This window comes from Culex pipiens, chromosome 1 (genome assembly GCF_016801865.2).
Source record: "Culex pipiens pallens isolate TS chromosome 1, TS_CPP_V2, whole genome shotgun sequence".
NCBI classification, from domain to species: Eukaryota; Metazoa; Arthropoda; class Insecta; order Diptera; family Culicidae; genus Culex; species Culex pipiens.
This window is the reverse complement of record NC_068937.1, coordinates 79,133,468-79,145,835: the sequence shown is the minus strand read 5'-3', so window position 1 is coordinate 79,145,835 and position 12,368 is coordinate 79,133,468.

The window sequence follows — 12,368 nt, the reverse complement described above, 5'->3', positions numbered from 1 at the left end:
TTAAGAATTTTAAGAATTTAAGAATTTAAGAATTTAAGAATTTAAGAATTTAAGAATTTAAGAATTTAAGAATTTAAGAATTTAAGAATTTAAGAATTTAAGAAATTTAAGAATTTAAGAATTTAAGAATTTAAGAATTTAAGAATTTGAGAATGTACGAATTGAAGAATTTAAGAAATTGAGAATTGAAGAAGTGAAGAATTTAAGAATTTAAGAATTTAAGAATTTAAGAATTTAAGAATTTAAGAATTTAAGAATTTAAGAATTTAAGAATTTAAGAATTTAAGATTTTAAGATTTTAAGAATTTAAGAATTTAAGAATTTAAGAATTTAAGAATTTAAGAATTTAAGAATTTAAGAATTTAAGAATTTAAGAATTTAAGAATTTAAGAATTTAAGAATTTAAGAATTTAAGAATTTAAGAATTTAAGAATTTAAGAATTAAGAATTTAAGAATTTAAGAATTTAAGAATTTAAGAATTTAAGAATTTAAGAATTTAAGAATTTAAGAATTTAAGAATTTAAGAATTTAAGAATTTAAGAATTTAAGAATTTAAGAATTTAAGAATTTAAGAATTTAAGAATTTAAGAATTTAAGAATTTAAGAATTTAAGAATTTACGAATTTAAGAATTTAAGAATTTAAGAATTTAAGAATTTAAGAATTTAAGAATTTAAGAATTTAAGAATTTAAGAATTTAAGAATTTAAGAATTTAAGAATTTAAGAATTTAAGAATTTAAGAATTAAGAATTTAAGAATTTAAGAATTTAAGAATTTAAGAATTTAAGAATTTAAGAATTTAAGAATTTAAGAATTTAAGAATTTAAGAATTTAAGAATTTAAGAATTTAAGAATTAAGAATTTAAGAATTTAAGAATTTAAGAATTTTAGAATTTAAGAATTTAAGAATTTAAGAATTTAAGAATTTAAGAATTTAAGAATTTAAGAATTTAAGAATTTAAGAATTTAAGAATTTAAGAATTTAAGAATTTAAGAATTTAAGAATTTAAGAATTTAAGATATTTAAGAATTTAAGAATTTAAGAATTTAAGAATTTAAGAATTTAAGAATTTAAGAATTTAAGAATTTAAGAATTTAAGAATTTAAGAATTTAAGAATTTAAGAATTTAAGAATTTAAGAATTTAAGAATTTAAGAATTTAAGAATTTAAGAATTTAAGAATTTAAGAATTTAAGAATTTAAGAATTTAAGAATTTAAGAATTTAAGAATTTAAGAATTTAAGAATTTAAGAATTAAGAATTTAAGAATTTAAGAATTTAAGAATTTAAGAATTTAAGAATTTAAGAATTTAAGAATTTAAGAATTTAAGAATTTAAGAATTTAAGAATTTAAGAATTTAAGAATTTAAGAATTTAAGAATTTAGGAATTTAAGAATTTAAGAATTTAAGAATTTAAGAATTTTAGAATTTTAGAATTTAAGAATTTAAGAATTTAAGAATTTAAGAATTTAAGAATTTAAGAATTTAAGAATTTAAGAATTTAAGAATTTAAGAATTTAAGAATTTAAGAATTTAAGAATTTAAGAATTTAAGAATTTAAGAATTTAAGAATTTAAGAATTTAACGGTACACATCAACCATAGCTTTTGCACCCAGATTTCTGTTACAGACATTTTAGTATCTTCAATACTACGGGAACTATCGATATAAATTTTTATTCATCCCCTAAATTACTGTCTTCGTAGTTATTTACAACAAAGTTTGACTATTTTTGCAATCAGATTCTTGCAGGATTGGGTCCGTAAGTATAGCAATTTTGGAATAAGAAGACAACAACTTCCTTGGTTGCTGTGCACCCTTAAGAATTTAAGAATTTAAGAATTTAAGAATTTAAGAATTTAAGAATTTAAGAATTTAAGAATTTAAGAATTTAAGAATTTAAGAATTTAAGAATTTAAGAATTTAAGAATTTAAGAATTTAAGAATTTAAGAATTTAAGAATTTAAGAATTTAAGAATTTAAGAATTTAAGAATTTAAGAATTTAAGAATTTAAGAATTTAAGAATTTAAGAATTTAAGAATTTAAGAATTTAAGAATTTAAGAATTTAAGAATTTAAGAATTTAAGAATTTAAGAATTTAAGAATTTAAGAATTTAAGAATTTAAGAATTTAAGAATTTAAGAATTTAAGAATTTAAGAATTTAAGAATTTAAGAATTTAAGAATTTAAGAATTTAAGAATTTAAGAATTTAAGATTTAAGAATTTAAGAATTTAAGAATTTAAGAATTTAAGAATTTAAGAATTTAAGAATTTAAGAATTTAAGAATTTAAGAATTTAAGAATTTAAGAATTTAAGAATTTAAGAATTTAAGAATTTAAGAATTTAAGAATTTAAGAATTTAAGAATTTAAGAATTTAAGAATTTAAGAATTTAAGAATTTAAGAATTTAAGAATTTAAGAATTTAAGAATTTAAGAATTTAAGAATTTAGAATTTAAGAATTTAAGAATTTAAGAATTTAAGAATTTAAGAATTTAAGAATTTAAGAATTTAAGAATTTAAGAATTTAAGAATTTAAGAATTTAAGAATTTAAGAATTTAAGAATTTAAGAATTTAAGAATTTAAGAATTTAAGAATTTAAGAATTTAAGAATTTAAGAATTTAAGAATTTAAGAATTTAAGAATTTAAGAATTTAAGAATTTAAGATTTAAGAATTTAAGAATTTAAGAATTTAAGAATTTAAGAATTTAAGAATTTAAGAATTTAAGAATTTAAGAATTTAAGAATTTAAGAATTTAAGAATTTAAGAATTTAAGAATTTAAGAATTTAAGAATTTAAGAATTAAGAATTTAAGAATTTAAGAATTTAAGAATTTAAGAATTTAAGAATTTAAGAATTTAAGAATTTAAGAATTTAAGAATTTAAGAATTTAAGAATTTAAGAATTTAAGAATTTAAGAATTTAAGAATTTAAGAATTTAAGAATTTAAGAATTTAAGAATTTAAGAATTTAAGAATTTAAGAATTTAAGAATTTAAGAATTTAAGAATTTAAGAATTTAAGAATTTAAGAATTTAAGAATTTAAGAATTTAAGAATTTAAGAATTTAAGAATTTAAGAATTTAAGAATTTAAGAATTTAAGAATTTAAGAATTTAAGAATTTAAGAATTTAAGAATTTAAGAATTTAAGAATTTAAGAATTTAAGAATTTAAGAATTTAAGAATTTAAGAATTTAAGAATTTAAGAATTTAAGAATTTAAGAATTTAAGAATTTAAGAATTTAAGAATTTAAGAATTTAAGAATTTAAGAATTTAAGAATTTAAGAATTTAAGAATTTAAGAATTTAAGAATTTTAAGAATTTAAGAATTTAAGAATTTAAGAATTTAAGAATTTAAGAATTTAAGAATTTAAGAATTTAAGAATTTAAGAATTTAAGAATTTAAGAATTTAAGAATTTAAGAATTTAAGAATTTAAGAATTTAAGAATTTAAGAATTTAAGAATTTAAGAATTTAAGAATTTAAGAATTTAAGAATTTAAGAATTTAAGAATTTAAGAATTTAAGAATTTAAGAATTTAAGAATTTAAGAATTTAAGAATTTAAGAATTTAAGAATTTAAGAATTTAAGAATTTAAGAATTTAAGAATTTAAGAATTTAAGAATTTAAGAATTTAAGAATTTAAGAATTTAAGAATTTAAGAATTTAAGAATTTAAGAATTTAAGAATTTAAGAATTTAAGAATTTAAGAATTTAAGAATTTAAGAATTTAAGAATTTAAGAATTTAAGAATTTAGAATTAAGAATTTAAGAATTTAAGAATTTAAGAATTTAAGAATTTAAGAATTTAAGAATTTAAGAATTTAAGAATTTAAGAATTTAAGAATTTAAGAATTTAAGAATTTAAGAATTTAAGAATTTAAGAATTTAAGAATTTAAGAATTTAAGAATTTAAGAATTTAAGAATTTAAGAATTTAAGAATTTAAGAATTTAAGAATTTAAGAATTTAAGAATTTAAGAATTTAAGAATTTAAGAATTTAAGAATTTAAGAATTTAAGAATTTAAGAATTTAAGAATTTAAGAATTTAAGAATTTAAGAATTTAAGAATTTAAGAATTAAGAATTTAAGAATTTAAGAATTTAAGAATTTAAGAATTTAAGAATTTAAGAATTTAAGAATTTAAGAATTTAAGAATTTAAGAATTTAAGAATTTAAGAATTTAAGAATTTAAGAATTTAAGAATTTAAGAATTTAAGAATTTAAGAATTTAAGAATTTAAGAATTTAAGAATTTAAGAATTTAAGAATTTAAGAATTTAAGAATTTAAGAATTTAAAGAATTTAAGAATTTAAGAATTTAAGAATTTAAGAATTTAAGAATTTAAGAATTTAAGAATTTAAGAATTTAAGATTTTAAGAATTTAAGAATTTAAGAATTTAAGAATTTAAGAATTTAAGAATTTAAGAATTTAAGAATTTAAGAATTTAAGAATTTAAGAATTTAAGAATTGAAGAATTGAAGAATTGAAAAATTGAAGAATTGAAGAATTGAGGAATCTAAGAATTTAAGAATTTAAGAATTTAATTCTTCAATTCTTCAATTCTTAAATTCTTAAATTCTTAAATTCTTAAATTCTTAAATTCTTAAATTCTTAAATTCTTAAATTCTTAAATTCTTAAATTCTTAAATTCTTAAATTCTTAAATTCTTAAATTCTTAAATTCTTAAATTCTTAAATTCTTACTTAAATTCTTAAATTCTTAAATTCTTAAATTCTTAAATTCTTAAATTCTTAAATTCTTAAATTCTTAAATTCTTAAATTCTTAAATTCTTAAATTCTTAAATTCTTAAATTCTTAAATTCTTAAATACTTAAATTCTTAAATTCTTAAATTCTTAAATTCTTAAATTCTTAAATTCTTAAATTCTTAAATTCTTAAATTCTTAAATTCTTAAATTCTTAAATTCTTAAATTCTTAAATTCTTAAATTCTTAAATTCTTAAATTCTTAAATTCTTAAATTCTTAAATTCTTAAATTCTTAAATTCTTAAATTCTTAAATTCTTAAATTCTTAAATTCTTAAATTCTTAAATTCTTAAATTCTTAAATTCTTAAATTCTTAAATTCTTAAATTCTTAAATTCTTAAATTCTTAAATTCTTAAATTCTTAAATTCTTAAATTCTTAAATTCTTAAATTCTTAAATTCTTAAATTCTTAAATTCTTAAATTCTTAAATTCTTAAATTCTTAAATTCTTAAATTCTTAAATTCTTAAATTCTTAAATTCTTAAATTCTTAAATTCTTAAATTCTTAAATTCTTAAATTCTTAAATTCTTAAATTCTTAAATTCTTAAATTCTTAAATTCTTAAATTCTTAAATTCTTAAATTCTTAAATTCTTAAATTCTTAAATTCTTAAATTCTTAAATTCTTAAATTCTTAAATTCTTAAATTCTTAAATTCTTAAATTCTTAAATTCTTAAATTCTTAAATTCTTAAATTCTTAAATTCTTAAATTCTTAAATTCTTAAATTCTTAAATTCTTAAATTCTTAAATTCTTAAATTCTTAAATTCTTAAATTCTTAAATTCTTAAATTCTTAAATTCTTAAATTCTTAAATTCTTAAATTCTTAAATTCTTAAATTCTTAAATTCTTAAATTCTTAAATTCTTAAATTCTTAAATTCTTAAATTCTTAAATTCTTAAATTCTTAAATTCTTAAATTCTTAAATTCTTAAATTCTTAAATTCTTAAATTCTTAAATTCTTAAATTCTTAAATTCTTAAATTCTTAAATTCTTAAATTCTTAAATTCTTAAATTCTTAAATTCTTAAATTCTTAAATTCTTAAATTCTTAAATTCTTAAATTCTTAAATTCTTAAATTCTTAAATTCTTAAATTCTTAAATTCTTAAATTCTTAAATTCTTAAATTCTTAAATTCTTAAATTCTTAAATTCTTAAATTCTTAAATTCTTAAATTCTTAAATTCTTAAATTCTTAAATTCTTAAATTCTTAAATTCTTAAATTCTTAAATTCTTAAATTCTTAAATTCTTAAATTCTTAAATTCTTAAATTCTTAAATTCTTAAATTCTTAAATTCTTAAATTCTTAAATTCTTAAATTCTTAAATTCTTAAATTCTTAAATTCTTAAATTCTTAAATTCTTAAATTCTTAAATTCTTAAATTCTTAAATTCTTAAATTCTTAAATTCTTAAATTCTTAAATTCTTAAATTCTTAAATTCTTAAATTCTTAAATTCTTAAATTCTTAAATTCTTAAATTCTTAAATTCTTAAATTCTTAAATTCTTAAATTCTTAAATTCTTAAATTCTTAAATTCTTAAATTCTTAAATTCTTAAATTCTTAAATTCTTAAATTCTTAAATTCTTAAATTCTTAAATTCTTAAATTCTTAAATTCTTAAATTCTTAAATTCTTAAATTCTTAAATTCTTAAATTCTTAAATTCTTAAATTCTTAAATTCTTAAATTCTTAAATTCTTAAATTCTTAAATTCTTAAATTCTTAAATTCTTAAATTCTTAAATTCTTAAATTCTTAAATTCTTAAATTCTTAAATTCTTAAATTCTTAAATTCTTAAATTCTTAAATTCTTAAATTCTTAAATTCTTAAATTCTTAAATTCTTAAATTCTTAAATTCTTAAATTCTTAAATTCTTAAATTCTTAAATTCTTAAATTCTTAAATTCTTAAATTCTTAAATTCTTAAATTCTTAAATTCTTAAATTCTTAAATTCTTAAATTCTTAAATTCTTAAATTCTTAAATTCTTAAATTCTTAAATTCTTAAATTCTTAAATTCTTAAATTCTTAAATTCTTAAATTCTTAAATTCTTAAATTCTTAAATTCTTAAATTCTTAAATTCTTAAATTCTTAAATTCTTAAATTCTTAAATTCTTAAATTCTTAAATTCTTAAATTCTTAAATTCTTAAATTCTTAAATTCTTAAATTCTTAAATTCTTAAATTCTTAAATTCTTAAATTCTTAAATTCTTAAATTCTTAAATTCTTAAATTCTTAAATTCTTAAATTCTTAAATTCTTAAATTCTTAAATTCTTAAATTCTTAAATTCTTAAATTCTTAAATTCTTAAATTCTTAAATTCTTAAATTCTTAAATTCTTAAATTCTTAAATTCTTAAATTCTTAAATTCTTAAATTCTTAAATTCTTAAATTCTTAAATTCTTAAATTCTTAAATTCTTAAATTCTTAAATTCTTAAATTCTTAAATTCTTAAATTCTTAAATTCTTAAATTCTTAAATTCTTAAATTCTTAAATTCTTAAATTCTTAAGGGTGCACAGCAACCAAGGAAGTTGTTGTCTTCTTATTCCAAAATTGCTATACTTACGGACCCAATCCTGCAAGAATCTGATTGCAAAAATAGTCAAACTTTGTTGTAAATAACTACGAAGACAGTAATTTAGGGGATGAATAAAAATTTATATCGATAGTTCCCGTAGTATTGAAGATACTAAAATGTCTGTAACAGAAATCTGGGTGCAAAAGCTATGGTTGATGTGTACCGTTAAATTCTTAAATTCTTAAATTCTTAAATTCTTAAATTCTTAAATTCTTAAATTCTTAAATTCTTAAATTCTTAAATTCTTAAATTCTTAAATTCTTAAATTCTTAAATTCTTAAATTCTTAAATTCTTAAATTCTTAAATTCTTAAATTCTTAAATTCTTAAATTCTTAAATTCTTAAATTCTTAAATTCTTAAATTCTTAAATTCTTAAATTCTTAAATTCTTAAATTCTTAAATTCTTAAATTCTTAAATTCTTAAATTCTTAAATTCTTAAATTCTTAAATTCTTAAATTCTTAAATTCTTAAATTCTTAAATTCTTAAATTCTTAAATTCTTAAATTCTTAAATTCTTAAATTCTTAAATTCTTAAATTCTTAAATTCTTAAATTCTTAAATTCTTAAATTCTTAAATTCTTAAATTCTTAAATTCTTAAATTCTTAAATTCTTAAATTCTTAAATTCTTAAATTCTTAAATTCTTAAATTCTTAAATTCTTAAATTCTTAAATTCTTAAATTCTTAAATTCTTAAATTCTTAAATTCTTAAATTCTTAAATTCTTAAATTCTTAAATTCTTAAATTCTTAAATTCTTAAATTCTTAAATTCTTAAATTCTTAAATTCTTAAATTCTTAAATTCTTAAATTCTTAAATTCTTAAATTCTTAAATTCTTAAATTCTTAAATTCTTAAATTCTTAAATTCTTAAATTCTTAAATTCTTAAATTCTTAAATTCTTAAATTCTTAAATTCTTAAATTCTTAAATTCTTAAATTCTTAAATTCTTAAATTCTTAAATTCTTAAATTCTTAAATTCTTAAATTCTTAAATTCTTAAATTCTTAAATTCTTAAATTCTTAAATTCTTAAATTCTTAAATTCTTAAATTCTTAAATTCTTAAATTCTTAAATTCTTAAATTCTTAAATTCTTAAATTCTTAAATTCTTAAATTCTTAAATTCTTAAATTCTTAAATTCTTAAATTCTTAAATTCTTAAATTCTTAAATTCTTAAATTCTTAAATTCTTAAATTCTTAAATTCTTAAATTCTTAAATTCTTAAATTCTTAAATTCTTAAATTCTTAAATTCTTAAATTCTTAAATTCTTAAATTCTTAAATTCTTAAATTCTTAAATTCTTAAATTCTTAAATTCTTAAATTCTTAAATTCTTAAATTCTTAAATTCTTAAATTCTTAAATTCTTAAATTCTTAAATTCTTAAATTCTTAAATTCTTAAATTCTTAAATTCTTAAATTCTTAAATTCTTAAATTCTTAAATTCTTAAATTCTTAAATTCTTAAATTCTTAAATTCTTAAATTCTTAAATTCTTAAATTCTTAAATTCTTAAATTCTTAAATTCTTAAATTCTTAAATTCTTAAATTCTTAAATTCTTAAATTCTTAAATTCTTAAATTCTTAAATTCTTAAATTCTTAAATTCTTAAATTCTTAAATTCTTAAATTCTTAAATTCTTAAATTCTTAAATTCTTAAATTCTTAAATTCTTAAATTCTTAAATTCTTAAATTCTTAAATTCTTAAATTCTTAAATTCTTAAATTCTTAAATTCTTAAATTCTTAAATTCTTAAATTCTTAAATTCTTAAATTCTTAAATTCTTAAGGTGAAGCACGAGAGTGGCGTGCGGCTAAAAATTGAAAATGCTTCGAAGTGCTCTGTGTGTGTGCGTGCGCGAGCGCGCACGACGGCCCTACCAAGAGAATGCTAAAAACAGGAAAGTAGATTTGCGTCGCGTCGCTCTGCGGCCCCTGCGTCGTTGCGCTGATGGGTGTTAGGGAATATTTGGCTAAGATGTGGGCATGGTCAATGTTGAACAGGGGTCATTCATAAAATAAGTCTAATGTCTTTACGGCAGGGTAGCCTTCTCGGGAAAACAGGGAAACCAGAGGAGTAATCGAGAATTTGATATTACCGGGAGAAAATATTAGTTAAAGTAAGTTGAAAAGTCATTGAAGCTAAAAGGATGACACTAGTGATTGGTACTAGCAGGAGTGGCCGCTATAAGTCAACTTCGTGTTTTAGATTAAAATTTGTCAAACTTCTTATAAATGAACTCAATATGTTTTTCTTCACTGTAAGAATATTATTCTAGTTATTATTTATGTGTAATTCACGTTCAATCTTTTCCTGATGACACCGTGAGTGACTTTGGCGCTCCATGCAAACAATATTATTTTTGTATGGACAATTGTCCACGAAGGAGGGGTAGGGGGTTTGAAATTTCCAAAATAATTGTCCACGTGGTTTATAGATGGTCCGAACAAGAGCCGGATTATTTTCATCACATTGCTGATAACTCATCAGGATCAACTCGGATCTTATTGAACCCTCCGACAAAGAATTTCCTACAAGTATCATACTTAGGCGAGACCGGCTCTACCTACCAGCAAAATCTTGAAGCGATGTTTTTCCCCATACATTTTTGCAATTACTGATAAATAATGATCAATAAAGCCATGAGAACCAAATTGCATATTTTTTACAATTAATCAGAAATAAGTTTTGTTTTTATTTTAAGATAGTCTGGATTAATAAGTACTTCTTCCAAGTTGACAATATAATCAAGATAGATCAGGACTTCTATTAGCAAAAAATCACTTTTATACAAAAAATCACTTTTAGGGGGACACAACACAAAAACAATAATTGAATTTTTGTTTGTTTTAAATTTGATTCTTCATCTGAAAAATAAGTTTAAAAAAAAATTATTATATTGGGAAAAAATCGCAGTACTTCTAAATTATTTTGTACCATCTTATGTATAACTCAAAAGATGACATTTTCAGTGATAAAAAGCCTAAAAATGACAATTTATACCTTTTTTTTTTTTTTTTTTTTTTTTTCCATACTTTATTGATAATGTTTTGATACCACAAAAAATAAGAAAAAAGTAACACTTAATTCGCTTATTCCTTTTTCTGACTGCGCAACCTTTTCATGTATTCAGCCTGCGCCTTCGTCACGGACGTTCCTCGTGGAACCTTGATTTGTCCCGGCTCTGAAGAATCAGAACCGCTGGCTTGTTTCTTGTTTTTCTTAGCTCTGTTTCGCTTTTTTGTCGACCTCCACTCAGCATCATTTGTGTACTCTTCTTCTTCTTCCTTGTCTGAAATAACTGGGTATTCGTCCAAGTTTGAGCCAAATGCGATTTCTTTGAAAATATCTGTTGGAACTACGGGAACTTCTAAACAATCCGAATTGATAGGATTGCCACCTTCTAGCGGCTTGGGCGATGGGGTATTCACGGGACCGGGAACTACAGCTGGTTGTGGAGTACCGTTTAATGCATCAGCATACGTTGACTGGGTTGAACCTTCCTGCAGCCGATCACTTACGGATGACCGCTTTGGGCAGTCCGCCTTCACGTGGTCAGGGGCCTTACACACGAAGCACCGATTGGTCATTCCATCGTAAGCAACACGAACTTGAAAATGTTGCACGTACAACTGCGCCGGAATTTCTTTTGACAGTTCCATCTGTATCCCGCGCACTCCGTTGAAGATCGGATATCCGGTTTCCGGACCATATCGTTCCCGGGTGAAGCTATGAACCTTTCCGAACTTGGACAAAACACTGACCAACTCCTTGTTCTCGATCTCAATTGGCAGTCCAAATATGCGAACATATTTGTAGTCGCCCCGAGCTGTTGCAAATGTAACTTCAACACTTTCGCCGTTCTCATACTGGAATACTGCCGTAGCTGGACACTCAAGGAGTGCAGCTTTCATCGATTCCTCTGACCGGAACTTCACGTACACGCAGTGTTCTCTGGGCGCACGGAACATAGCGTTCAACGTATCCGGTGCCCAGTTTCGCTTACGAAAGAAAGCGAAAATCTCCTTGTCCGATGGCATTTTGGTAGCCGGCCCAAACTGCACTTTGAGGCAGTTTAGATGGACACTCTTGGCATCCATTGTTCACTGTGACCTTGAACCACTGTTTGTACAAAGAAACTCGCACTGCTGGTAAAACACGTCTGGCCTCAGAAACGAACCAAAGCGAACTGCCAAAGCCTTGAGTCTGCAAAAAACAATAGCTTGAGATGAAAAATCTCAAGATTTATGGATTTTATTTATTTGAAAAGTATTTTGATACTCAGGCCAGTTTAAAAACATTGTAATTTGATGTAAAGATTGTCCATGTAATTTTTATTTCGACTTCATAGTATTTTTTTATTTGGCTAAAATTTTGTCCATACATTCTCTTTGAGTAGTTCTCTACGATTTCGCAAATTTTTCACGATTTTCAAATTTTCAACTTTGTCTATCATTCCCTATATCAAAAGTAGCCATTTTTCATAAAAAGTTCTATAATAAAAGTCTACATATGCTGTATCTTTTTTTAGGGGCAAGCTAGCACCATACTCTCTTCGGGAAAGTTTTAAAGCACTTCTGGAGTAACCAAATACGATTTTATAAATATAAAATAAAAATATAAAGTTGTTTTCCCATACAAATTCCCATAGAAAATTGAACCGCTTTGCTCAGAATGAGGACTAAACTAATCGTTACCAAACTTTGGGGAGTTGTTTAGTACCAAAAAGGAACTGAAAAATTGCTGTGCTCACTAAATTTGGACAACTTTATTTTTTTTCTATACAACCATATTGCACCCTAATGGGTATACATTTTTGATTTCTTTCGTTTTTATCATTTTAAAAATACTTGTTGAAAGAAAAGGACATCTTAAACTAAATGTTCTTGAAAGACTGAGATTATTTTTACAATTTTCATTTTAGGATTTTGCAAACTTTGCGAAATTCACTAAATTTTATTTCTTCTAAAAAAAAATCTTCTATTTTTTTTCTTTCAATAAAAATAAATTAAAAA